Source organism: Ambystoma mexicanum, chromosome 6q, assembly GCF_040938575.1.
Source record: "Ambystoma mexicanum isolate Mex_15411 chromosome 6q, UKY_AmexF1_1, whole genome shotgun sequence".
In the NCBI taxonomy this organism is placed as follows: Eukaryota; Metazoa; Chordata; class Amphibia; order Caudata; family Ambystomatidae; genus Ambystoma; species Ambystoma mexicanum.
The window spans coordinates 736036596-736063802 of NC_090937.1; positions in this window are offsets into that span (position 1 = coordinate 736036596).

The following is a 27207-nucleotide window of genomic DNA, read 5'->3' on the forward strand; positions in this document are numbered from 1 at the left end:
AGGACGCGCCAACCCTTCGCATATATGTCAGCTGCATTTAAGACCTAAAATGCATGGATGGGTTCTAACCACTTAGTGGTGGACTCTCTGAAGGTGTTACGCATTCTTTACACAGTCGCTCAATGGTCTCAAATGACTTGCATTTATCATATCTCACCTTGTTGGATTCTTGCTTTGCCATGATTCTATCTTCTACCATTCCTGACTCGACTTCCACCCTGGCTGCTATCTATGCACATATTTAGTGTTGGGTTTGCTTCCTCTTAACATTTCAAAGGGTGACATCAGCCTAGAGGAGTGAGGTGTTTATCCACGGGCACTCACAGTGTCCATAACTGCTTGCTTCCGATCCTTACCTACACGCAACGCCTCTTGTATGAACTGATCAGCGACTTGGCAGAATGTTTCTACTGCCCCATTGGATTGAGAGAGGTATATTGCGCTCTTGTGATGCCTTATCCCATTATCTCTTTAGTAATTAGTCATCTCCTCCGATTTAAACTGTACCCCATAGGAACGCTCTAGTATGACTTCCATTCGGGCTTGACGTTTACAGTAATAGTTATTTCCCCTATTAATTGTCAAGCTGGGTTCCATGAACCTTATACAAGCCCGGATAAAAAGGATTGCTCACTTTAAGATGGCAAAGAGGACCTGTTTTCTCGTTGCTTATGCTTTTTCTGGTTTAAGGACTTGCAGCTAGAGCTGTATGTCTTTGCATTATACCGGCATCCTCAGCTGCATTATCTGATATAGACCAGAAGCAAGCATGATGCTTCTCTTTCTTTTTTAGAATCTTCAACAGTAACCAATCTACAACCCCCATCATAATCCAGGAAACCCCGTAGTTTTAAAACTAACTCCTTTGTTAGACTCCTTCTCTTTCTTTCCAATGAACACAATTTGAGGTCTTTTTATGTCATTTGATTGCATATTTGCACTGCTTGCGCATGATACCAAGCTGACTAGCTCACAGAGCTGGCCTATGCGCAAGGGTTTGATTGATGTGTGTGTGAAATGCATTCTCTGTTCACACATTCGTTGCCGCAGCACGTCCCTGCCTGGTGTGTGTCACCACAGCATCCCTCACCACTGTGATGGGCAGTGGGTGAAGTGTACGAAAAGAAGTTGTGGAACTATATTCCCTGCAGACCTGCCCTGCGCCCCACAAACCCCATCACCCACGCCCCCTCCTATGTGCAATCAAAACCCCCAAGCAAACACACCTGCTGTTTAAAGCAATGTTCAGTGCAGCGCATTGAAGTGCACATTTCAACTTCTTCCTACACTTTTATTTTAAAACGAAACCATTCCCGAAAGGTAAAACAAAACCATTCCCGAAAGGTTTAAATAAAAGTATAGGAACAGTGAAACTTTTTTTTTAAAGTAGAGAAGCAATGCTCCCGCCCACTTCGACCACTGGATCTGCTTGGTGGCTACGAGCCACGCTCCATGCTTGCTCGCTGATCCCCAAAACAGTGAGACATGAGAAACGTGCAATTCTTCCCGTCTAGAAGAAGGCTGGCTTACAAACTACTGTGCCATTGCAGAGCAACACTTTAGTTACAACCATCGCCAACATCATGTGGTAACTTCTGAACAAACGTGATCTGGAGGAAAACGCCCCGTGGGAAAGTTGGGATGCCATTTTCCGGTTGTACATCCATATAAAACCTCTGGATAGTGCGCCCCTTTTTAATATACTGTATTTGTTTTATTTTGTAAGGTGTACATCTGTTCAACTTTGTTGTATTGTTTTGGGTCATATCGGGTTGTCTATTAAACATGACCAACATGTTTTCTTTTACTTTGGGGTAATGATGTTGTGAATATTTTTTTTACTTTACTTTGCTATGTCACTGTTTAGTTCATTATTGATTTTGGATGTATTCATTCATAAGAACTATGAAACCTGTTGGTTTATTTGCTCAGCCTATGGACATTTCCTCTGTGCTTATCAGAGGAAGAAGGAGACCAGCAGCACGATATCAGTTTGATAGCTACCCTCAAGAGCGTGCTCTGATCCTGAGCAGATGTATTTTTATCTGTGATTTTATATGGTGCTTACGACCAGAAAAGTATCTGGGCACACTTTCAAAAAAGTGTTGAAAATGTATACCAACAGCTAAAATTCTGAAGCAGGGGCAGGGCCACCCCAGGAGTACTAGTTAAAGAGAGCTTAAAAAAGACAGGTTCATAACTTTCGTCTGAATGAGTAGAGATATGGGGTGCGGCGTAGGTTGAATGGAAGGAAGTTCCATTGAAGACCAGCCTGAATACGAAAAGATCTTCCCATGGCTCGCAACCAGTGGAACTGAGGAATGTCCATCAACATCCTGTTAGAAGACGTTAATTTCCAAATGGAAGAGCAGGGTTTCAGTCAGCATTTAAGTCATACAGTGTAATGTAGCACGTGCAACCAATGCAGCTCATGTAAAACTCCTGTTATGGGATGCCTACACAGTCTACTAGTGATGATCTTTGCTGTGGAGTTAATCAGCATCTGAAGCCAAATAGTCACATAGTCGGGCGCCCCAAGAAATAGTGAGTTGCAGTAATCGATTCTGGAGCCAGAGATGACAGGGGCAATCACTCCACGATGTGAAAGAAATGGTTTAATCAGGCAGAGACGCCTTCAATCATATCCGGTGGGTTCCATGTCATTTCGCTGACCCTCTTTTTTCCCAATGGGTATTTTGCCACAGGAGTTGTGCCGAAAAACTTCATCGACATGTTTTCTAAAATTATTTTTGGGGGCGTTACCCCCCAAAAAAAACTTAATTTTATTATTTGTTTTGTTCACCTCACCCCCCAAGCATTTATTTACCCTTTCCCACCCCTCCAAAAAATTTCGATGGGAATTGTTGGCAAAACTACCACAGCAAAACATCCAAACAGGAAAACGGGTGTCGGCAAAAGGACGTGATACCATCCTGTGGTACTGCGGATCTGATTAGCATGTTTGAACATGGTTAGCCTATCATCAAAGGTAACACCTAATGTCTTAACTTTGTCTTGGTATAACCAAAAAAGTGATGCGAGCAGCCCAGCCTGAAGTGCTAGGCAAGGTCCCGTCCGCATGGAAACCCAAGCAACCCCAGACATGTTTCTACCTCAACTTTATCTTGGGACACAGTCTAATTCCCTGATGGATTTTATTTTTTACAGGCATTGGTTGCAGAATGTAACTCATCTTTCATGGACACAAGAAGAATGTCGGTTTGTCAGGATTTAAGAATTGCTAATTCTTCTTCAGCCATGATTCGATGATGGCAAAGAAGAAATGGATCCTGTCACGCGCTTGTTTGGCCTCTGTTTATGCTTAGGAAAAGCTGTGTCTCGTCAGCATAGTTTTGTGATATAGTAGCGAATTGTGAAGTGGTTCACTGTAAATATTAAATGAAAAAAGGAGAGAGGCTGACACCTCAAAATCAAGAAAGGCCTCTTTGGAAGACAAAAGTCCCAGTAAAATTCTACTAATTTGGTTGCTCAAAAAAACTGTATTTTATTTTGCTGCAAATTGATTCATTCCGCTCCTTAATTAGATGAGAGAAGACTATGTGGTGGTTAAGAGTATTGAATGTGGCTGATAAGTCTAATAGCATAAGAAGGCCAGCCAGATCCAGATATGCTTAGGATCTTCTATTTTCAGCAAAGGAGCGGTAGATAAAATGAGCAATAATCAATGTGATCCTTGGTTATAAAGGATGGGCAAAGATCACAAATGCAAACTGTGAGGCTCATTTTCTGAACGGTCACAATTAACTGTTCGGGTGAAACTGGGGAAACCAAGAATAAGCTTATGTCCTCTGGAGGAGCAATACTTTCACTTTGTTCAGGGGCATTCAGGCTATTACCCGTTGAGCCTACAGTCTGAGCTGTAAAGGGGAAGTCAGAATTGTTTTGAGAATTAGAGTTCTATTTGATTGACTATCAGAGATTTCTGGCATGACAGCCTGCTGTAGGTTATTTTAAAGGTCCTCTGAGGGAGGTTTTGAGGGTGCAATGGGGAAGGGGTGAGTGAGTTTTGCAACAATTAAAATACTTTATGTGTGTGCTATGTGCAGAGTCCATTTAATCTGCAAAGTATTTCTTCTTGGGTACAGTTATGTTTCATTTATAACGGGCCTTGGGCTTTTACAACATTTGTGTTCAAGCTGCCGATTTGAGCCTTAGTGTTTTAAGGAATTGGGGAGTACATCTGTGACTTTCAGAAAAGTGGTTTCAAACTTGATCTTCTCCATTTGTGACTGTACGACGTGGCGGCGCATCTCAAAGGACATAGTCACATGAAGGTGACAGCACAGCCAGCTGCCACTTCTAAAAAGGAAGCTGCTGAGAAGGTGGATCTATGGACACTCGCAAGAAGACTAGGGTCTCTTGGATCCCCCCATGGTAACAACGAAGTGCCAGTTTCAGGAAGCAGTGCTCAGGGAGAGAGGAAAGAATCTTGGTGCTGGAGAAGATAAGATCAGGCTCACCTGTGACAAGCATTGGGAGAGGATCTAGATGAGACCCTAGACCCATTGGAGAAAGGGTCTGGCATGTCACGAGAGTGGCCTTGGTGTGACACTCTAACACTGCCCTTAACTGGTGCTTCAGGGGCAGGTGATGTCGTATATGATCCAGATGACTTGGTTTATCCAAGGTACTCCATTTGGACTCTCTTTCCCATTATGGAATAATATCAAAGGTTTTGCATGAGGAAGCTTTTAGACAAGAATATGAAAGGCAGTCTTATGGCATAAAGGACCAGGCTGGAAACTGAGGGCAAAGTGACATCCACGCCTGAAATTGATGAGAAAAAACGGATGTTCCGAATCAATCATTCCAAATACGAAACTGACAGAGGCTGGTGTTCTTGCAGGGCATGCTGCTAGATGTCACAGCTCCCCTGCCTAAGAGCTAGGATATGGCACAGAGAGCCATATGTACCAATGAAAAGTTGATCTGCTGCTGTGATTCAACACACGGATAGGGCATTGACATTTCAAGATAGAGTGCATTCACATGTTAGGGAACGCCTCATTCCAGGCGATTGGGTAGCCCATTTAGATCGACAAAATACCCACCTCTTGATTCGGATCTGGCTCCCAGTGGATGCAAGGATTAAATTCAAAACCCTCTGCATTGTCCACAAGGCTTTCTGGGGTCTGGGTCCAAAATACCTTCAGCTATACCTCCCCTCTCGAGCTCTTTCGCTCCTCTACCTCCAACTCACTCAGGGTCAGTCGTTTTTCTAAGAAACGAGCTGGGGGTAGATCTCTGTCTTCGGCTGGGGCCTCCCTCTGGAAAAGCCTCCCTGCCACTCTAAAACATGAGGAGAACCATCTCCGGTTCCGGAAGCACCTCAAGACCTTCCTCTTTTCTTCTGCCTTCACTCCCCCTCTCCCCTGCTGATCTGTTCTCTCTTGTACCGTGCACCTGGCCACCCCTTGTCTTTTGGGCCCAGGTACCTGCTCATCCTGCCACCCTCCCGCACTGCCTCCGGGCCAACCCTTGCACTGGGGTCTGTATCTGTACCCATAGAGCCCCCCCTTTTTCTTCCTGCACTTATCAGACCTACCCTGTCTGCTGCCTCAAACCTAGCACTTGCAAATTGCTGGCTGCATTACCACTGTTTGTTGCCTTTATTATTTATTTATTGTTATTTATCTGTATCTCCTCTGCTTCGCACTTTCCACCTCTCCCCCTTCCATGCACTTTTCCACTCCCCCCTCTCCCATGCACTTGTGCGTTCTCAATGTCACTGGGCCTAGTAAGATCGCTTTTTTGTTCTCCCCTGTTCCTCTTCCTTGCCTTGTCGCGCTCTGAAACACTTGTGTACGAGCGCGATAGAAATAAAATATCAATCAATCAATCAATGATCTAATGTCCCCACTATCGGCTCTTACAGTTCCAATGGGCAGAGCAATTCAGGGAGTTCAAGACAAGACCTATGTTTTCAGCCTCTCATCACCACCCTGTTGCTTCACAAAAAGGCTAAAACAGGTGATGGTGTCTCTGAAGGTTCATAAGATCATGGCCTGGATGTCATGATTTCATGTCTTAGGACAAGCAGACCCTTCTGGACCCCATCTACATGGTGGTGGATCAGCATCAGAATCTCAGTTTTCTTATAGATAGGGAAAAGTCTCATCTACTTCCCTCTGAATTGATGGAATTCCATGGATTCTCAGGCAAAACCAAATAGGGCACATTCGGCTCGCTTAAAAGAAACTATAGTCAATAAGAAGGGAGGTAGTGAAACAAGGATCCACCTTCTGGGAAATAGCAAGACTGATATATCTTTTGTCCTCTTCGATCTTTCCAATTGTGTGAGGCCTAGTGCAATACAGGGATTTGCAAAGGCTCAAAATTACCCACCTGCCGAGCAACGGGTCCTATGTGCTAATGGTTAATGGCAACCCATTTGCAACATATGAAAGTGGAGCTGCACTGGTGGTTGGAGAACATGGAAGCTTTAATGGGCAGGGTGTTTTTGGATGGGCTCCCAAATTGGTAGTAAAGTCGGCTGAAAACTGGTTGAGCTGTGGATATGTGACTCTGATAGGCCATTTGTCCTCAGAGGAGCTGAACTTGCACTTGAATTACTTAAAGCTCTTGGTTGGTTCTGTCCCCTGAAGTTCCCTGCCAAAGATAGAGTGAAATGCTGCGTTCCTCTCATTGTGCTCAATATCTCGGCAGTGTACTGCATCAATCATCTCACAGGCTGAGACTCCAGATTAATGGCTGGACTGGACAAGCAAATGAGACCCTATTGCCTAGACAAACCTATTGCAGTAACAATGGAGTATATCCCAGTTACGTCTAAAGTTGTGGCAGATTGGAAATTCAGGTATCATGGCAAGTCTGAAACTAGATGAACGCTCCCTCAGCGGTTGCACCAGCAATGACGGCCATTGCAATGGAGCTGCTTGCATCACACCTGAATGCACAGATCTCTCCTTTATTTAGCAGTGGCATCACATGCTTTTCTGCAGACTAATTCATTATGTCTTACCTTACCCTTGTGATGATGTCTTGGATGCTAGCCAATGAACATTAGCAAAAGCCAGAACGGGTAGTGACAGCACCTTTCAGGACAATACAAGTCTAATTTGTGGTTATTTTGGGAATTTTCCTAAGGTTTTCTATTCTCACTCTCTCAGAAACCGTTAATGATAGAGATTAAAACAGGCAATACCATCTCCTTTGATGGTGCTGTCAGCGTAGGGGATTACAGGGTATGCTGTACCACAGGCTTTTCTGGAAAAACTGAAGACCTTACATGTGAGATCTGGGCCCCCTCCATTTACAAGGATTACATTATAGCCTGGGCCAGACAGCATTGATTGTGTCTGAAATTACACTCACATCCCATTCCAGAGGCTTTGGCTCTGAGCCTGATTGTTTTGGCTTCTGAGGAAGAAGATAGCAACGCCTATATAATAGTCAATGCATATAATTTGGCATTGTTGGCAGACCATGACCCACTGCATGTGGTCCCAGAGGGTGAGCGCCTTTTGGTCTATTGGATGTTGAAAGAGTTGCATATTGTTATGTCTTTGATGGCTAAAGCTGCTGATTTCTGGGACGTGATTGCAGTTTTGGGTGTGCTTTAATCTTAGGCAGCTAATTAGGACTTTTCAAGGCATGCTTTATGATGTAACTGACCATGGTCCTCTGTCTAGTGTCTTGCCATGGGTGTTGGACGTGCAAGCCCTTGATATGATATATACAGACTACTCTCTGGATCAAGCACTTCATATCCTAAGACACGCTAAATACTCAACATTGCCAAAACATCCCAAAGCGTATGTGGTCCATTGCCTTAAGGCTACGAAGCTGTGATGGCCAGGTTCCACAGCAAGAGGTGGCTAGAAAACAACACAATGTCGTCTCTTCTTCCTTAATCGTGCTTTGGGACCGGTCACGGGCGGGGATTGATGATTCCCGGTTTGGCCCTCCTTCAGCCAGAGTCGCAATGGCCTCCTCAGCCTTTCGAGTCGGGGCTCATCTTGAGACGGTCTGAAAATAGTGGATTGATCTGGTAACTTGGTACTTAAGAATGTTCATCCTAAACCGATCGATCAGCCTGCTATGTTGGTGATAAGTAAGTGTTAAACCAGAATAGTTCTTGCTTTAAATCTTGACACTTAATGAAACTTTTCTAGGTATGTTATTGTAGCAACAAAGAAAAAATGTGCAGGTTTTTCGGTGATGGGGAATCGATTGAAAGCTTGCACCACATTATGATGCTATGCCCTGCACTCAGCGAGAAAAGAAACCTAGCCAGAGGATGGTTCATTCAGAACCAAATGGTATTCTCACCTAAAGATCGATGGGCACTAATATTAGCCGGAAATGAGAAAAAAATGATATATGCGGTAGTAGCATTCTGGAACATCATCATGGAGAACGCGCAGAGTGGATAAGAAATAAGAACAAAAGAAGATAACGCGACAGGTCACTCATTAATGGGCACATGATAAAAATGTTTTTAATAAACACAATGAAGCACATGAAGTAACACTGTTATGTATTGTTATTACACACATTAGCATAGTCATAGTCTAGATAGAACATAGAATATTAGAATGATAGGAATAGGGCTCTGGAATGCAGAGGCTGCGAAGTTCAGTTAGAATATAAATAAAGAAGGACAAGGACGCATGAGTTGATACGTCTCGTTATTATCTAAATTGAAGAAACATCAACATAACAATGGCGACGAGGATAAACTGGATTTAAATGAAGGGTTCACCCGAAGGGGAGCGGGACCGAAACAATTGTAAACAAGGACGTCGGGAGGTGTAAAGACACAGAAAGCAGAACGGAAAGCACGAATGACTTGCAGTTTACAGAATAAGTCGAACTTGAGGTAGGAGGATAGGCGATAGATTGAATATGACCTCCGATAGTAAAAATAAACATATATGTAATATGGCCAAATAAAATAAGTGGGAAAGAATTATTCAAACAAGGGAACAACGTACCTAAGTACGCGAGCCTGTATGCGAGCGACGCAAGTATAAAGAAATGGACCTGTGCGCATAGACGTGCGCAACGTAATGAGGAAGTAGCAAGGAGAGATTAAAGGAAACGACCTGTGACGTAAAAAAACATGTCACCATCTTGGGGAAACTATCTCCAGTACAAGTTAAATCAACACGGACGAATTTGTGATGAAATAAACAGACATTTAGATACACAGAAACGCCAGAGGGATATAAAGTTACAAATCGGAATGAGGTACAAACAGAAAGGAACAAGTGAAAAGTGAAAATAACACATACTGAAGCTTCACAGAGAAAAATACAATTTTAAACAGGTCAATAAAACAGATAAAAGCCATCCAATCGAAGGTGAAATAAAAACATAAAGAGTGGAAATACACATGCATAATTGAGCAAGAAAGTGAACTCAGCAATAAAGTTGAAAAGCAGAAAAGAAGAAATACATATAAACATCCCCTAAAATAAACAAACCAAAATAATTGCACGAAAATGTCACTGGAGGACACACATTCAGCGGGGGATCCAAATGAACAACAAATCATGCCCCAGATGTCAGCAAGCACGCTAATGTCAACAAATCCACTAAACTACCTGAGAAGGCCAAATCCATTCATTCTGGAACCGCAAGAGACTCAGGGCCAAAGATGGCAAGAGTGGATTGAAGAGTTCGAGGAATTCCTGAGGGCTGTAGGGGATCAAAATGCGCCAAATAAAATGGACATCTTCACAAATTTCGTTGGGAAGGAAATAAAAAGCATTATCAAAACAATTCCACCCCAAGAGAGAATGGCTTATCCGCAGGTGGTGGCTGCAATCAATGCACAGATAATAATCCCACTCACTAGAGATTACGAGAGGTATGTCTTTAGCCAATGCACACAAAACCCTCACGAAACAATAGCCCAATTTGTACTGAGATTGCAAAAGAAGACCACATTTTGTAAATTTACCAACTTCAATGATGATGAAGCCATACGGCTGAGAGTGATTGAAGGATGCTTATCATCACAATTTAGAAAGCACCTGTTAAAAAAGCCTCTACTGATGAAAGAAATATTGGAACTTGCCAGAGTATATGAGAGGGTAGACGCACAAGCGGCGAACATAGAAAATCCGAAGAAGATGGACACTATTGCCATCATAAATAGGAATATCCAGTGGCAATGGAGATATCCTGGAGTGGGATCACCGAGTTTGATGGGCAGGGGCAGCGGAGAAAGACAGTGCTAACGATGTGGCTTTGAATTTCCCCACAAAGGGCCCTGCCCTGCAATGGGCCAGCTATGCCTACTTTGTGGGCAGGAGAACCACTTCCAGACAATGTGCAGAGAAAGAATGAACACACCGCCTAGTAATTACAACTCACAAGGCATGCCGAATAGAAGATATGATAGCCAAAGAAGTGTTGGAGGGCAGAACCCTGCAGAAAGAGATACACTGCTTTATCCTGGGGCGATAATAAATCCACAAATGACTCGACCAGAATTTGTTAAAGCCATGGATGAGTTGCAGATTGAGACAACTGATCAAAATGCACAGGACTTGAGACAGAGAGTAATATTTAATAATGAGTCCCAAGCTCAAGAAGGAGTAAGATATGAAGACCCATCTGAGAATCCACCGATATCAACTGTGTCATACGAGGAAAAAGCAGAGCCAATCGATTGCCAATAAGAATACGAATATGACAGGTACAGCAGAGAATATGTGAGGTTAATAGGCAACAAAGAAAGCGGAAAGAATGCAATAAGAGTGGTGATACATCTGAATGGAGAAGATATACCTTTCCTAGTGGACACTGGAGCTACGGTCAATGTTATGAGTGAGGAAATGTATAGACAGGTAGCTCGGCAGTGTCCCTTGAGTGCATCAAGAGCTGCGATTTTCCAGTGGGGAGCGGAACAGCCATTGTTGAACAAAGGGCTATTTCAATGCAATTTGATCCACATGGGGAGATGCATACCAACCAAAATACATGTCATTAAGAGCCCTACTGTTGGCAGGTGCCTCATCAGTTGCAAGACTGATCAATCTGAAAAGATACAGGGCATTCCCTCGGAGTCCCAAACCATAAGATTCATGATCAAAGAAAAAGTGGACCTAGAAAAGCTGAAGGTGGAATTTCCAAAATTGTTCCAGGGAATTGGGAAATTGAAATCCATCAGCATACATCTACACATTGATAGTTCAATTCAGCCTGTCCCACAACACCCAAGACGTATAGGTTTTCATCTACAGAAAAGGGTATCACAGGAACTGAAACAATTGAGGGATAATGACATCATCGAAAGAGTTGAGAATGGCCCGACCCCATGGGTCTCTCCACTGGTGGTAGTTCCCAAAGCTGATGGGCGGCTTCGACTGTGTGTGGACATGAGGATACCAAATATGGCCATATTGAGGGAGAGACATCCAGGTCCGAATATAGAAGACATGATAATTTGCTTGAATCAAGCCAAGAGATTCAGCAAATTGGATCTAAACCAGGGTTACCATCAATTGGTGATTGATTAGGTACCTCGACCGATAACTACTTTAGTACCCATGAGGGTTTAGTTAGGTACAAGAGACTTAGCTTCGGAGTCTCTTCAGCTGCTGAAATTTTCCAGGAAGCCATTAGGAAAGTGATAGGGACAGTACCAAATGCGTTCAACTATAGCGATGAAATTCTTGTATACGGGACTGACCAGGCTCAGCATGATGATGCTTTGAGACAAGTGTACAGAGTATTACAGGAGAGTGGGCTAACACTGAATGCTCAGAAATGTGAAATAAATAAACAAAGCCTAACATTTTTTGGACATATATTCTCGGAGGAAGGCATGAAGGCAGATCCGGAGAAAGTGGGAGTGATATTAGACTTGAAACCTCCAAAAGATGTAGCAGAACTGAGATCTTGCCTTGGAATGGTAGGATATTGTGCAAGATATTTGCCAGAATATGCTACACTTACTGAGCCGTTGAGACATCTACAGAAGAAAGATGTAACATTTACATGGAGTGGAGGATGTGAAGAGAGCTTCAAAAATATAAAGATGGAACTAGCAAATGATAGACAGTTAGCATACTTCAACCCAAAATGGGACACTGAAGTGATTGCTGACGCTAGTCCTGTGGGATTGGGTGCAATTCTAGCACAAACAAATCCTGATGAGACATCAGAAGACAAAAAGCTGAAGGTTGTTGCTTATGCTAGTCGAGCGCTAAGTGACATCGAGCAGGCCTACTCGCAGGCAGAAAGGGAGAGTCTTGCCGCCGTGTGGGCCTGCGAAAAAATCAACCATTTTATAATTGGAAAGCCTTTTGTACTTGTGACAGACCATCAAGCATTCATTTCACTATTCGGGAATCCAAGAGTTAAGATGCCCCCCAGGATTGAGCGTTGGGGTATGTGATAATAAGAATATGATTACAAGATCGTACATAGGCCAGGGAAAGATGCAAATCCAGCCGACTATTCATCAAGGCATCCAGTGAACATAGTGGATCAGGAAATGCAGATGGAGGCGGAAGAGTATATATGGTATATATCATTAAATGCATTGGCCATTGCAATAACAAAGGAGGTATTTGTAGACATAGGCCAGAATGATCCTATGATAAAAGTAGCAGTTAGACTCACACGGAATGGGAAATGGCAGTGCATTGACCAGGAAAAGGGTTTGGAAGAGGGACATATGAAAGATCTGAGGAAGTTAGCGAAAATGAGCAGTGAACTAGCTGCAACAAAAGACGGAATACTCATAAGAGGGAGCAGACTTGTCGTGCCGAAGAGTTTGAGGAAAACCTTAGTGATGTTGGCTCATGAGGGGCACCGGGGAGTAGGGAACACAAACAAAATTCTGAGAAATCAAGTATGGTTTCCATGTATGGATCTGATTGTAGAAGACACCCTACAGAATTGTTTCGCCTGTCAAATAATGTCTCCTGTTACTCAAGTAACGCCTCTAAAAATAGTGCCACTGCCCAAGGGACCATGGAACAGAGTGGCTTTGGATTTTTTCGGTCCACTAGAAGAAGGAGGGTATTTACTAGTGGCCATAGATGAGTACTCAAGGTTTCCGCTGGTAAAACAAGTCCAATCCACAGCTTTTCATCATGTAGTGGTGGTACTAGATGAACTCTTCAGTGAGTGGGGAATACCACAGACAGTCAAGACGGACAATGGCGCACCTTTCCAAGGACATGAATTTAGTAAATTTGCAGCTCACGTGGGATTCAGACATCAGAAGATAACGCTTTTGTGGCCACAAACAAATGGGATGGTGGAAAGATTCATGAGTACTTTAAAACAGAACAGACAAAAGGGTGTTGTGGACAATGTGTCGTTTCCACAAGCAGTTTCGCAGATGTTAAGGAGCTATAGAAACACCCCTCATGAGATGACAGGGCACTCTCCAGCGAAATTGATGATCAGATACAAGCCGCAAATTAGACTTTCTTGAGTGGAGGACTATACAGCTGAGGAGGACGATGAAATCAGAGAGAGAGATCAAATGAAACGGTTGAAGACCAAAGAGTGGGTGGATCGTAAAAGGAAGGCTTCAGAAATGGAACTACAGGAAGGAGATGTGGTGGTAGTCAAACAGAAGCAGCGAAAGAAAACAGACTCTAAGTATAGGCCAACGCTATTGAAGGTAAAAAATGTAAAGGGATCCTTGGTCACGGCGGCTGGTAGTGATGATGAAATAACAAAAAATGTATCCTTTTTCAAAAAATTCATATGAGATGGATGTGAATAGAAAGGGTTTGAAAGGAATGGGTCGAATGAGTTGAATAATTCTGACATGGATACTGGCTTAACATACTTATATGCAGAAGAAGGGGAGTTGTTGGATTGTAGTGCGGGGTGTGCCCAAAGTGAAGAGGGAGAAAGTAGTAGTGGGGGTGTCAATGTGGGTGGAGAGGATACTGAAGGTAAAGACTTTTGTACAGACTTTTGTACGGATTCAGGAGACATGAACATTGGTGATGAGCCCCACATGAACATTGGGGATGAGCCCCGGAACTTGAACATGAGCGAGCAGATATCAAAGGGTGGTTCGCAAGCCAGCAAGACTAATTGAACAAATGTAATAGCTGACAGTTTTATAAGCATTTAGATGATAAGTAAGAGGGGGGTGGTATGTGTTGTTATTACACACATTAGCATAGTTATAGTCTAGATAGAACATAGAATATTAGAATGATAGGAATAGGGCTCTGGAATGCAGAGGCTGCGAAGTTCAGTTAGAATATAAATAAAGAAGGACAAGGACGCATGAGTTGGTACGTCTCGTTATTATCTAAATTGAAGAAACATCAACATAACAAACACTTGGGTAAATTGACAAGATGAAAGGTTTGAAATGCAAACCAGAGCATTTAAAAAAAATTAAAAAATGTATCAACGTCTTGATTCTATGAAAGGAGGCTAATGTTATTCCTTCCTCTTTGCATGCATATATTTTCTGTGTTCTGCTTCTCCGCGGCTTGCGGAACGATAGTTGACAAAAGAGTTTGATGCATGTACAATTTCACAAATTGTGGGCGATTTAAAATTGGTTTTAAAAGTTAAACTTGTGCAGAGAATATAGTGTAACTATTTTAAAATTTTAATGGGTGCAAATATTGTGAGCAAATGTATCACATTTATGTGATAACTGCATTTTGAAGCGATCGTAGCACTTTGCTGGGGATTCATCTACGAGTCTGTGAACTCCATTTCCCAGATGCACCTACGGCACGAATCTGTGTGACAGCATCGGGTGGCACCGTAGGACTTAACTGGCACGCGTCAGAGCAGGACTTCTGTCTTCTGCCTTTCCGAAGTTTGCACAATAATAGTTGAAAACGCAGTTTGGTGCATGTACAATTTAACACATTGTGGGCGATTTTAAATTGATTTTAAAAGTCGAACTTGTGCTGAGAATATAGTCCACCTATTTTAAAATGTTAGTGTGTGCAATTATTGTGAGCGAATTGCGGACCACATTTATGTGATAACTGCATTTTGAAGCGATTTTAGCACTTTGATGTGGATTCACCTAGGAGTCTCTGAACTCCATTTCCCAGCTGCCCCTATGGCACGCACCCAAGTGGCAGCATCAGCTGGTGCCGTAGGCTTTAACTGGCCTGGGTCAGAGGAAAGCGCTGACGCAAATCCTGTTTAGGCCTGTTTGTGGCCTGGGCGGCAGACGGCAGGAAAGACTGACCGTGCCATGATGTGCAGCTGGGAGTGACTGTACAGAGACTCTTGTTACCAGATCAGTTATTATTATAGTTGAGTGGTTGTGAATTGCAAGGACAAGGAAAACTATGGGGGATTATAATTATGATGTGCCTACCCAGAGTTGGATAACAATAAGGGTAATTTTACCCTCAGAGCACTAAATAAAATGCGGGATTTGGGGATTTTTAAACCCATTCCTGATGTCCATCGAATACCCTCCGGGCAGCTAAGCCAGTAAAGAAAGCAGCATTAATAAGTGCTAGATCCGCCAGCGCTCATGCTGTTGAAATGGCAGAACTTGTGGATACATGCAATTTAGACATGCTCCTTATTACCGAAACATGGTTTTCCGATGCCACAAGATTACCATATACAGGTTATAAATCGAGTAGGTAAGAGGGCGTAGGGCATAGCTGTCATCTATAGGTCTGCAATCCAAGTCTCCCATCTAGAAACTCTAGATTGGGAGGATGGGTCACAGGTTGGACTGGTGACCATTGGACTGTTACTGACTTTTTCAGTCAAAATTGTTCTGGCTTTCAGACCTCCAGGACCAGTTCTAACATTTCTGGAGCACCTGGACTCCTTTCTAACTCTTACAGGGAGTAGAGAGAATTGTTATTTCTTGGCGACTGGAATATCTGGCTAGATGATTATACAATGCCAGATTCGAAAGAACGTTGGGAAACCATGGCCAATCCTGGGTTATCTCCATTGGTGACTGCTCCATCTCATGTAAAAGGCCACTGCTTGGAAGTGCTGTTGGTGAGAGGCAATAACAGATCATTGTCAGAGACAGTACCTATTCAATTGTCCAATCATTTTGCAAAACCTTTCTCTTTGAATCTCCCAATGGGGGGAAAACTAGACACACAAGACAGACCTCTTGTTATTAGTTCACACATTTAAAGATCTGGAAAAAATCCCAGGAGTTGAGGTTAAGGGAACTTTAGACTTCATTGATGCCTCACTTTTTAGTGAGTAATATTTGACAGCTGGGACTAGGATTATGGATGCAATCTGCTCTAAAATCGCACCTTTGAAACTCAAGAAGAAGAAAATATCAAAACCTTGGTTCACCCAAAATGTAGTCCCCCTTCAAGGACAGGTTAACTTAACAGTTCGGAAATGGAGTGTGGACCGAACCTCAGATGGTGCTAGCAGAGCCAAAATGGATGCAAAAAAGTACAAACAAGCTATGTTTAAGGCGAAGAGGGACTTCCCACAGTAGGAAATATGTGTAGCAAAAATCAGTCAAGGGAACGTTTTGCAGTGGTGTCTAGGTTCTTCCAGCCAAGCTATATTGTTTCATCTTTAAGGAGAAGACTGAACTTATTCAGGAGAATGTTTTGGCTAAGCCTCATGTTTTCCTTCTCTATGTCCGCCTGGACCGATGACTCTATTGTGCACAGTGTGGGCTGAGATGGTGGTGCTTGCCGCTCCATTTGACTTCCATCTGGTGATGGAGGACTATGTGCAATCACTTATCATAGCCTTCAAACCCACAAATGACTCTGTTCCCGATGCCCGTTGGTGCTGCAAGGAATATGGCTCAAGAAATCTTCCCGTTTATGACTAATTTCATAAACAAATCTTTGGTCCAGGGAATTATGCCCCAGAAGTTAAAGACAGCCATCATTATGCCACTGTTAAAATAAAAACAGGACCCGAATAGTCTACAGAATTACCGGCCGGTAGCAGGTCTCCCATTGCCAGGAACAATCCTGGAGAAGGTGGTTACCTGCAGTTTGCACGGCCACGTAGAAAAGGAGCCGCTTCTGGACTGCTTTCTATCAGGTTTTTGGCCCAAGTTTGGAACAGTGACGGCACTGTTGGCTGTGCAGGATGACCTGTTAAGGGTCACAGACTAAGGAGAGCTATCACTGTTGGTGATGCTGGTACTTTCCGCGGCCTTTGACACGGTTGACCACCATATCCTGCTCAAACGCTTGAGACTGGTAGGCAAGGTCTCAGAACATGCCAAAAAGCAGTTTGGCTCTTTTCTGCCCGATCGACAACAGTAGGTTAAATTTGGGGGATACCTTTCAGACCCTATCCTAATGGGATGTGGCCTACCACAATGGTCCTCACTATCGCTCTTGCTTTTTAACTTGTACTTGTGGCCTCTGCTGGATATTCTGAGACGTCACAGTGTGAATTATCATTCCTATGTCGATAACACCCAGATTTATTTCAAAATTGAAAATATTGTGGAAACTTTTCTTAAGGTTAAACAGTGCTCGGAAGAAGTAAGTGAGTGGATGTCCAAAAACCAGCTCCAGCTGAATTCATCCAAAACAGAGCTTGCACTGTTTGGACCAAACATCTAGTCACGGCTGCAAACAAATCCTTTGTTACTAGCATGTTTGGCGTAGAGCTGGGTTTTGCTTCTAGAATAAAAAATCTAGGCTGCATCTGGCAGGATAATCTTGAAAGCAAGGGTCAGGTTGGTGCGAAGGTGCAGGCAATTCTTTACTTACTGTGATTACTACGGCAAGTCCTGTCTTTCAGTCCAGGTGAAGACCATGCGATTGTGGTGGTGCTATGACAGATGCATATCTGGACTATTGTAACAGCCTCCTAATGGGCATTCCAGTCAAACAACCGCATAGGCTTCAAAAAGTCCAGAATGCAACTGTTAGACCATGAAGGTAGATCGGCCCATGTAACCCCTTTTCAGTGAACACTGCATTGGTTGGCATTGGAGCACATATCAAATTTAAGGTGGCAAGTCTGATATTGAAATGTTCAAATTGACTCGCCCCTGATTATTTGAGGGCTAAAATCTGTTGTTACCAGCCAACTAGGATGGTACGATCTAAAGAGCAGCTGCTGCTGACTGTTCCCCTATCATTATGCGTCCAAAGAGGAGAGAGAAGGTTCGCTGTCTTTGGCCCGTGGCTATGGAATATCATCCCTAGAGGGATTGGGGGTGGGGGGGTTCTCCTCATTTATCAATATGGAATTTTTGGATGCACCACCTCTACGCCACTTGTGTCTTGATTCCATCTGCGCCGCTATATGGTTAAGTCTGTCCTGAACGCGTTACAAATACTCAAAATCAAATCAGGTATCAAAAGGCTTGCTATCTCTGTAGATTGTGCAGGTGTCATTCCTACTATATCAGTTACTTATATTACTGTGGCATTTGCATTTCAAGGGGGCTATCCACAATATTTTGTATTGATATATTGGTATTTACATTGCTCAACCAATGTGTGATTGTTGAACATCATTGCTTTCCAGGTGAAGAAGTGAAGCCTGACTGAGCATCTTTGAGTTTTCAGATGCACAGTTCATTTTAAACTTACTAAATCTGATTCCATATCCTTTTTTTGACAGTTTCTTTGGCTGCCTATCCATAACTGCATAGTTTGTAAAATCTGTTGCTATGATCCAAATGCCTCCATGAACTGACCTTACGATCATATAAGGCTCCTTCGGTCTGTGGATCTTCACTTTGTTGTGGTCCCGCTGTCAGAAGAAAAAACATAGGAGGTAGGATCTTCTTTGTGCTGGCTAAATGGCTTTGGAACATTCTCCCCCTGAATGTACTTCTTTTCTCCATCTCTATTATTTACAAATACACTCAAAACTGACCTATTTAACTTACTCATATAGTTAATCTTTCTTCTGCAGTCTCTACTGCACTTAAAGGCAATTCAGTTTGCTATGCTAATTCACCTGGTATGTTATTTATTTATTTATCTATACATTTTTATTGCACCAGAGCCTGCAGGCATCAGGGCGTAGAACAAAAGCACACAGACAACAAGAAAGACGGGACAACCAATAAGGTAAGGTCAGCGGAGTGGAGATGGTGGAGATACATTAATTATTCGAACTACCAGGTTTCAGTTGCTTCTCAAACACTGAAAGACATGACTCAAGACATACGCTCAGGGGAAGTGCATTCCATGGTACGGTAGTGCGACAGTCACTTGGATTTTTTTAGATCAAGGTATTGTTAAGTGTCCTTGGGTAGTGGAACGTAGATGTCTGGAAGGAGTACAGGGAGTTAGGCTTTTTTTTTACATAGGAAGGATCATTTCCAAAGGTATATCTGTGGGCTATAGAGGGAGCCTTGAAATATACTCTGGCGGATACAGGTAGCCAGTGTAGGTCTCTTCTTGCTTGAAAAATGTGATCACTTCTCAGGATATCTTGTAGAATTCAAACCGCCTCATTCAGAATAATCTGAAGTTTAGATATGCAGTGTTTGTTTGCACCTAACAAAAGGCCATTGCAATAATCCAGCCGAGGGGTGATAATAGCTCGAACCCGGATTTCACGTTTTTTCTGGACCAAAAAGGCATTGGCTTGCCCCAAAAACTGAGGTGATATTGGGAGCTAATGAGCACTCCAGCCACATGAGCCTTTGAGATAAGGGAGGCATCCAGATAAATGCCCAAAGTTTTGACTTTGTCACAGATGCTAATACCCTCTATGTCCATGTCCTTATAATCCAGGCTGAGTTTTGCTCTAGCTAGTGGAGATCCAAAAATCATAAGCTCCGTCTTAGAAGGATTAAGACAGAGCCAATTATTGGATATCCAGTCCTTTATCAGGCCGTAGATGGAGTTCAATCTAGCAGAATCGGTTTTATGGTCACCACTCAGCTCCATCAAGAGCTGAGTGTCATCTGCAAAGCATTACGAACATATAAATCAAATCATGTTCCTGGAAAATGGAGCCATCCCGGCCATATCACATTCTTGTCGGCTAATGATATTTCTGTATTTATTTGGCTTCTATATTGTAGTCATTTTGGACCATGTTTGCATCAAAGAAAGAGGACGTGGAGAAGTCTGAGTAAGTAGTTAGGGCCTGCACAGAGCGATTCTTGGAGTATATTTATGTCAGATGACAAGTTTGAGTTCTAACACTAGATCATTTTCCAGGGTATGATGGTAAATGTAGCTTGTTCATAGTTTTAAAAGTGTGTTAATGGACGTTCTAATAAATAAATAAAGAGAAGCATAATGCTTGCCTCCCTGTCTTTAATTTTAACAAGATTTTCCTATACTATTACGTTTGGAAAATCTCCATTGCCTGCCTGCTTGGAGCCCTAAGTGAGTGGAGTTTTTGGGAACACCTGGCCTGCAGCGCCCTGGAAGCGTGTGAAGCCAGAATGTTGTTGCTACCTGAAGACAAGGGATATGGGCTCCCAGCCCTAATTTGATGCTGTTTCAGAAAGTTCTTTGGATCTGAATGCAACGGCTGTAGTCATGGCCAAGAAATCGATTCTCAGAGGACTGAGTTTGTGAAAAACATGTGGTTCCTCTGAACGCGGCCATCCATCACTTGATTGGTTTCACAGCACTTTGCCCCATGATTGCAGTTTTGTTGTCCTATCGTTGGCTTAAGCGGCACCGAGATTAAAGGTAACAAATATTGAAACTGAACAGATGTCGTTCTGAACGTTTCTCGTTAATCCGAAATGTGCAGGTTTTGCTACTTTTTTTTGGACAAATCAAACATTTAAAGTTTATTGAAATTATTTCTTTTTTTTATTTCAACAATATCAAATCATGCACTACTTGGACTTTCAGATTGCGCCAGAAGAGCAGCACACCTCTAGTTAGTGATCCTTATTAATATGCTCATTTTATCAAGTATCCATTCCTTAACAGTCACTGTGCAGCGGCTCTGTTCAATTTCTAAAGTCAGCACAGCTATGTCCTCTTTTTCCACAAGGTCTTCTTTGGTAAAAGAGTGTTTGCTGGTTGCCCTCCAAGGTGGTTAAACACCAGCTAGACTGCATTTGTGTGCTGAATTGGGTGAACTTCAAAGTGCAGAACAGAGGGAGCATGTTTTATCCGATATGTTCAATTTTCACAGTAACATCTGTATAATAAATCTCTTTCTTAAATATGTGACTAAATAATCTGATCTTTAAAAATGAAAGAGCCCCAAGGATTTTCTTTGTTCCTGAACAAGAGACCCAATCATCCTCAAGTTGTTCATAGCAAAGGGGATCAGCATGAACCACAGAGGTAAAATCAGAATGTGTGCTGGGAATAAATATATACATTATAGTTTTGAATAATAATGTAGAGTACATTATTAAGCTTCATTCGAACCGTTACATGAGTCACATAAAGATGAAGAGAAAAACAACATTGGCTCTGATTGGCAAATTACCTATTATATTAGCAGAAATTGTTTTCGCACGGTGCAACTTACTATATCGTTATATTGGTTGGGAGTGAGCCTGGAAAATCCTGCATATCGAACTGCATGTAATGGGGAGGCATTTGGTGGATCTATGGCATCCTGTGGTAGGTACTTGCTGGAAGCATACCCCTTGCCACAAAACCCATATGCAGGTTTGGCGGTTCGGGCCAGTTAGGCATTCTGAATCTCCAGAAGATAGTTTGCATGCTCTTTGAAGGTTTGGGCGCCCTAAAAACAGCCCAGCTCCCTTTCACGTCTCTTTTGTGGGTTTTGTTCGGCTGCAAGAGCAAGCCCCCAAATTGTGTTTTAGAGAAAATTCAGTAGACTTTTGGAGGACTTTGTGGTATTTATTTGTCAGCATATAAGTCCCAGTTGTGTTTTAGGCATATTTTGTCTGTGTGGTTATAGATCCCCTTTGCCATCATAACCTTTTTACTAAAAAGTATAGAAACACCAACAAAGTTTTCAAGTTTTCAATGTTTTCCCCAGTTCCATATCACATTTGAGTCACTGCAACATTGCAAAAACAACAAAAAAATTAAATCACAAAAAGAAGCCCTTTTCCGTTTTTTGTATTCTGAATCCCATTTATCTGGTTTTGTCCTGCTAGGCCTTGTGTCACTCCTTCCAATTGTTTCCCATACCATGCCTGTTACCTAAAATAAAAAACACGTATATCATTTTCCCATTTGTATATCCGCTTGTTTGAAACCTAAACATGTTCCTATTTGTGTGTGAACCACAGATTCGTCCTTGTGTTTTACTTATCATCCTTCGTGTGTCTGAAAACCAATTCCAATTGTCTGTGAGTCTCTTGTGAATAGTTTTGTGGACCCTAGTCAGTCAGGTGTCTTCATTGTTTTTCTCCAGTCTGAATACTTTCTTAGAAAGGAATTGAAATGATGAAGAGCAGGAGAAGGAAGAGTATGCTTACTTATCGGTAGACAGAGGTATTGGAGAGAAACGGTGTTCCTCTTGTGGTTATGACCTGTGACAAATCTAGCAAGGTTGTCACTACTTCTCCGAGGGAACTCTCCCCTCATGTGTCCAGGGAAAGGCAGAAGCTACCTGCATCTGAACCTGAGGGTGGCTATCTGTGGGAGGACCAGATGAGGGAGGACAACCCTCAGGGAAGCAAAGTGAAACCACTGGATCAAAACACACCTTTACCTTTTTAATTGATAACACCCACTTTCCTTCTCCCCATTCTTGCATGGCATACTGTAGTGTGGATAGAGAATCTCCACTCTTAATTGATCACCAACCTTATTTACAGCCCCACCTTTTATAACACTGAGACGAGGAAGAGAAATGTAGTAATGAGGATCACTGGAAGCGGTAAGCCAATGCTGCCGTGTAGTCTTTGGAGGAGATACACAGGTGCCGGGACATTCAAATATGGCACACCTGAACAGAGCAAGAGATTCTGGTTGGGACACAGGAGGAAAGCAGGCTGTAGACCAGAGTGAAGACGCTGTCCAGAGGGACGTCCAGGGAAGTCAGGCAGCAGATGGTTCGCAGTGCTGTTACTTCAAACAGCAGGAGCTGGCGAGTGAAGGAGAAAGAAGGTGGGAAATGAGGAGCCAACGAGAAATGCTCCCAGTCAGAAAGCAGGCAGCGGAAGAAACAGTGAGATGCGAGGAATGCTGAAGCCTCAATGGAGACCGGTAATCCCAGAGAGTGGGGCACCGGGGTGCTTAAAGGCAGATGCACAATACCATTAGCAGAACAAGTGAGCCTAAACAAAGGAGCTGAGATTGTTGAGAAGGGGTCAGTGACCAGATGTATGAAGAATATAATTAACTGGATACAAAAGAAATGGATTTAGAGAGAGGGGTGTAAATGTGGGATTTACACTGAAATATTGAAGCAACATAAAAATCCCTGGCAGGAGAGTAAACCAGCGACTGGAGATAAAAGTCTTGAAGGAAAGACCCATAACCCTTTTGAAAAGCGTTGAACTATAAAATAGGAGGAAACTCAGGGAAAGAGTCACCCACCTTGAACTTGTGGAAAAGTACTATTGAACTGGAGGAAACGCAAGGGGAGAGTTGCCCCTCTACCCCGAGACTGTGGAGTAATGAAAGTGTTGAACTGTAAAATTAGAGGAAACTCAGGGGAATAGATGTCTTCCTTGAAATTGTAGAACATGTTAAAAAGACATTGAAAAGCTAAAATAATTCTATGAGAAGGGAAGGCCACTTTTTCCTGGTGTAACTTTATGGGTTTGCTTTTCACACTTCAGAGCTTTAGGTTTGGAACTTTCGAACACAGCTGCCGGTGTTCAGCTAAAAGATATTACTATTTCATGTTATATTGAGTTTAGTGTGTGAAGGTTAATTTAAGATTTTGCTCATTGGACAGAGAACTCTTTATGATTTAGACATCCTGACACAGATGCTCGTTAGTTTCTTTGCGACAGGTAAACCCCTCCTAGAGTTAGGGATAGGTAGGATGTCCCTTCTTTTTGTTCGTAATAAATGCTTTTTAACCAAGACCAAAAATGCCACTGTGCCCTAGTCTTACTCTTGATCCCTCACAGGCCCCGGTAGGTACTAGATACCCACAGTCACAATAGGTGTTGCTTGAGGTGGCAGAGTCTTTGCTGGATGGCCCAGGAAGAGAAGAGGTGGCAGAGCCGACAAAGGCTGGTTTGCCACATGAGAAGGAAGTGTATGAATAGAGGTTGGAAGGGGCAGGGCGATCAGAGGTCGCCATGCTGGAAGTCATGTCAGAGGTGGTGCAATAATCTTTTAAAGTGTATAGGAATGATTGAGAGGCCGTAGTTTTAATAGAAGAGTATGGTATTGCCCCAAAATGTCCTATGAAAAATGCTGAATGCACATTTTGTGTTCATTCGGCATAGATGATTAGGTTGAATCCCAAAATGCCAACCTAGTTGAGAGGGGGCTGCAGGGCTGTCCCCTGCTCCCCTAGTTCGGAATTATGGGCTGCAGTGGTTGCAGGGGTGTCCCCCGCATACACCAAAGGCACAGTGGGGGACAAAAAAACGAAAATCCCAAAAGCTCAAATTACAAAATGCAAGCAAGTGGGCTTCACAATATTGTACTTCAAGCTTTTCAGATTCGGTCATTTAACGTACATCCGAAGTGTATTAGGACATTGTGGCTGTGTATGCAACACACCACTTGCTGCACAATGCATGTTAGTTTGAATTATTTGTTTTAGCACAAACCTAGCTGGAGAGCAAAGTAATGCTGTACAATGATAACGGATGGGGGGTCTGGCCTGTAGCAAAAGCCGGGGGATGGTTCTCCTGAGGAAGGAGCTAGGTATTTGTGATGTCTACTAGGGCTAACTCAGAGAGGATTTATAAAACATGCTGTCGTGTTTCTCCAATACAATCCTTTAATGAAATTTGCAGCAAAAAAAAAGTAGTCTCTCACAAATTGTAATGGGGTGGGCAAGGCCTGACGCTGCTAGAATGTCAAATTGATGACCATTGTCTTTGCCTTTGGGTTACAAGGTTTAGGGCGTTCCTAAGCCCTTGTCAGTAAGATGTTCAGAGCCTCTGTGGCCCGAAGTGTCTGAGCTTAGAAAAATCTGAAGATCTCCCTGCTGGTTCACTCTCCCAGTGTTTCAAGATAAGGCTCAGGGTGTTGGCTATCTACTGAACACCTCCCTTCAATATAGTTCTGGTCCCCAGGACATCTCCTTTCTGATCACTCCTATCATAGGCTTTCTGGTGCTTGATGAGATTGCACCATCCTGTACCTCCTCCTAATGGCTTTAAATTCTGCGCTAGACAAGCTTGGCCCACCAGAGCACCCTGGTCTTTCTCTTTAGTAGGAATACCCATGCAGCTGCAATCTCTTAAGGCATCATAGCTGTATTTTCTCTCTCCATTTCCACAGATGATAACATCTGTACTCGTCTTCCCGCTATTGATTCCATTGGCTCCCAGTGAGACCTATCCTCCAAACGTTCTACTTTCTGTCAATGTGATGGCACCAACTCCCTCTTTCCCCCCTGAAGCCTTTACCTTCAGCCTTTTCTCCCCTGTTGCAAATGGTACCCAATTTCCCTCCTTACAACTCCCCCTCGTGGTCTGATGGCCAACCTCCACCACTTCCCAATAGCTCTTCTCCCTGAGGTGACAACTCCATTTTCACTCTGTAAACTTTCCCTTCCATCCTCCTGAATTAACTTCCTTAACCTCCAAATCTCTCTCACTGATGACACTCCCTCTTCCTCCATCCCACTCCATATTCTCCCTCCAACCTCCAACTCTCTCTTCCTGCTCTCCTCTCAGTACTCCTCTCTCCCACCACTCTCCACGAAACTCCTTCCTCCAATTCCTATTTAAGCTCTGCTTACTGTCCTACTGAACCAGCAGATCTTTATAGTATGGTCTCTCCTCCCCTTTGATGGTAATTAAGGATATTAGTAACTGGGAGCTGGCCTGATCTCTGATTGGGCCATATATTGGTGGTCATGTGATTTAGAATGGGGTTGGCCTAATGTTACATGAAGGTCTGCTGCCATTTTGGATTTTAGAAAGGCTGTTAACCTGTTTGGCATTTCTCTCCCAGCCCACTGAATCCCTGCTGCCACTGCCTGCCCTAGTCTTGGATACTCTGTTCCCTCAGAGTCAGGATGTGGGTACTCCTGTGGCTGAGACCTGCCTAAGTGCAGGGACCCACTTGCAGTGGTATGGGGATACACCGTATAGCCATATATCTCCTCCAGGTCAGTGGCGTAACACAACATTTGGGGGTCCCTCTGTGAGCCATACTGAGGGCCCCCCCAAATTCGGCAACCAATCACAGGTCATGCCACACTCTGGGCTGGCCTAGATTACCACGCTTGCGCAATACGCACAAACGTGCTGCTGGAGGAGTATGCTGCACACTGCACTAGGAGAAAGATATAAATATGTGTTTTTTTTCTCCAAACTTATTTTTATTGGTTTTTATACATACCAGCTTCTGAACCACACTCAGATAGGGAGGCATTACATCAGGCTTGCGTTACAACCATAAAAGAAAACACAGCAGAAAAACATAATAAACCAATAACAATAAAGGATCCATGTTGGGGTGGGGTTAGGGGGGAACCGAGGGGGAACAGGGGAGAAAAGAGTCCTTCACAGTTAGCTCAGTTCAAGGGGTTAGTGTCCGTTAGTGTGCTTGGTTGCAGAGACGTCACAGGGTTGGATCAAGAGGGGTAGTGAGCTTGGCAAGTGGAATCTTTGATGGGTTAGCCTTTGGTTCTGGCCGCATTGACCTTCTGCGCTGCACACTCTGGCTTATTCTTTCAGTATTGGTTCCTCATCCAGTAAAGGGTCGGAGGCTGTCTTGCCAACCCTGGGAATTGTTGTGTATAGTCCAGGAAGGGAGCCAGGGTCAGGTCGAACTTGGTTCCATTGCCAAATCTAACAGCTGTGATTTTTTCTGCCGCAATTATTTCCCAGCATTTGGACCACCACAACTGGTTGGCCGAGCCATCAGGGTTTTTTCCAGAGTCTGGCCATTGATAAATTGGGAATTGACCCTCCCCCGTTGCACCCAATAGGACGATTCCCAGATCCCACAGAATCGTGAGGCCTGTTATCAGTTTGATTTGATAAATATGTGTTTTAATGCATTATACTCTATTCTCATGCGGGCATAGCCCACTACCGGGTGTTAGACCTTCCTACTTAGTGGGAAGCTATCTATTACATAAACTGAAAGAAGGTCTCAGGTAATGGTGAACCAATGTACCCTTTCTAATCCTCATGAAACTTGGAGAAAAGCCTTGGACCAAGTATAATCCTCCTCAAAGTCTCATCGAATGTTACATAAAACACTGTACTTT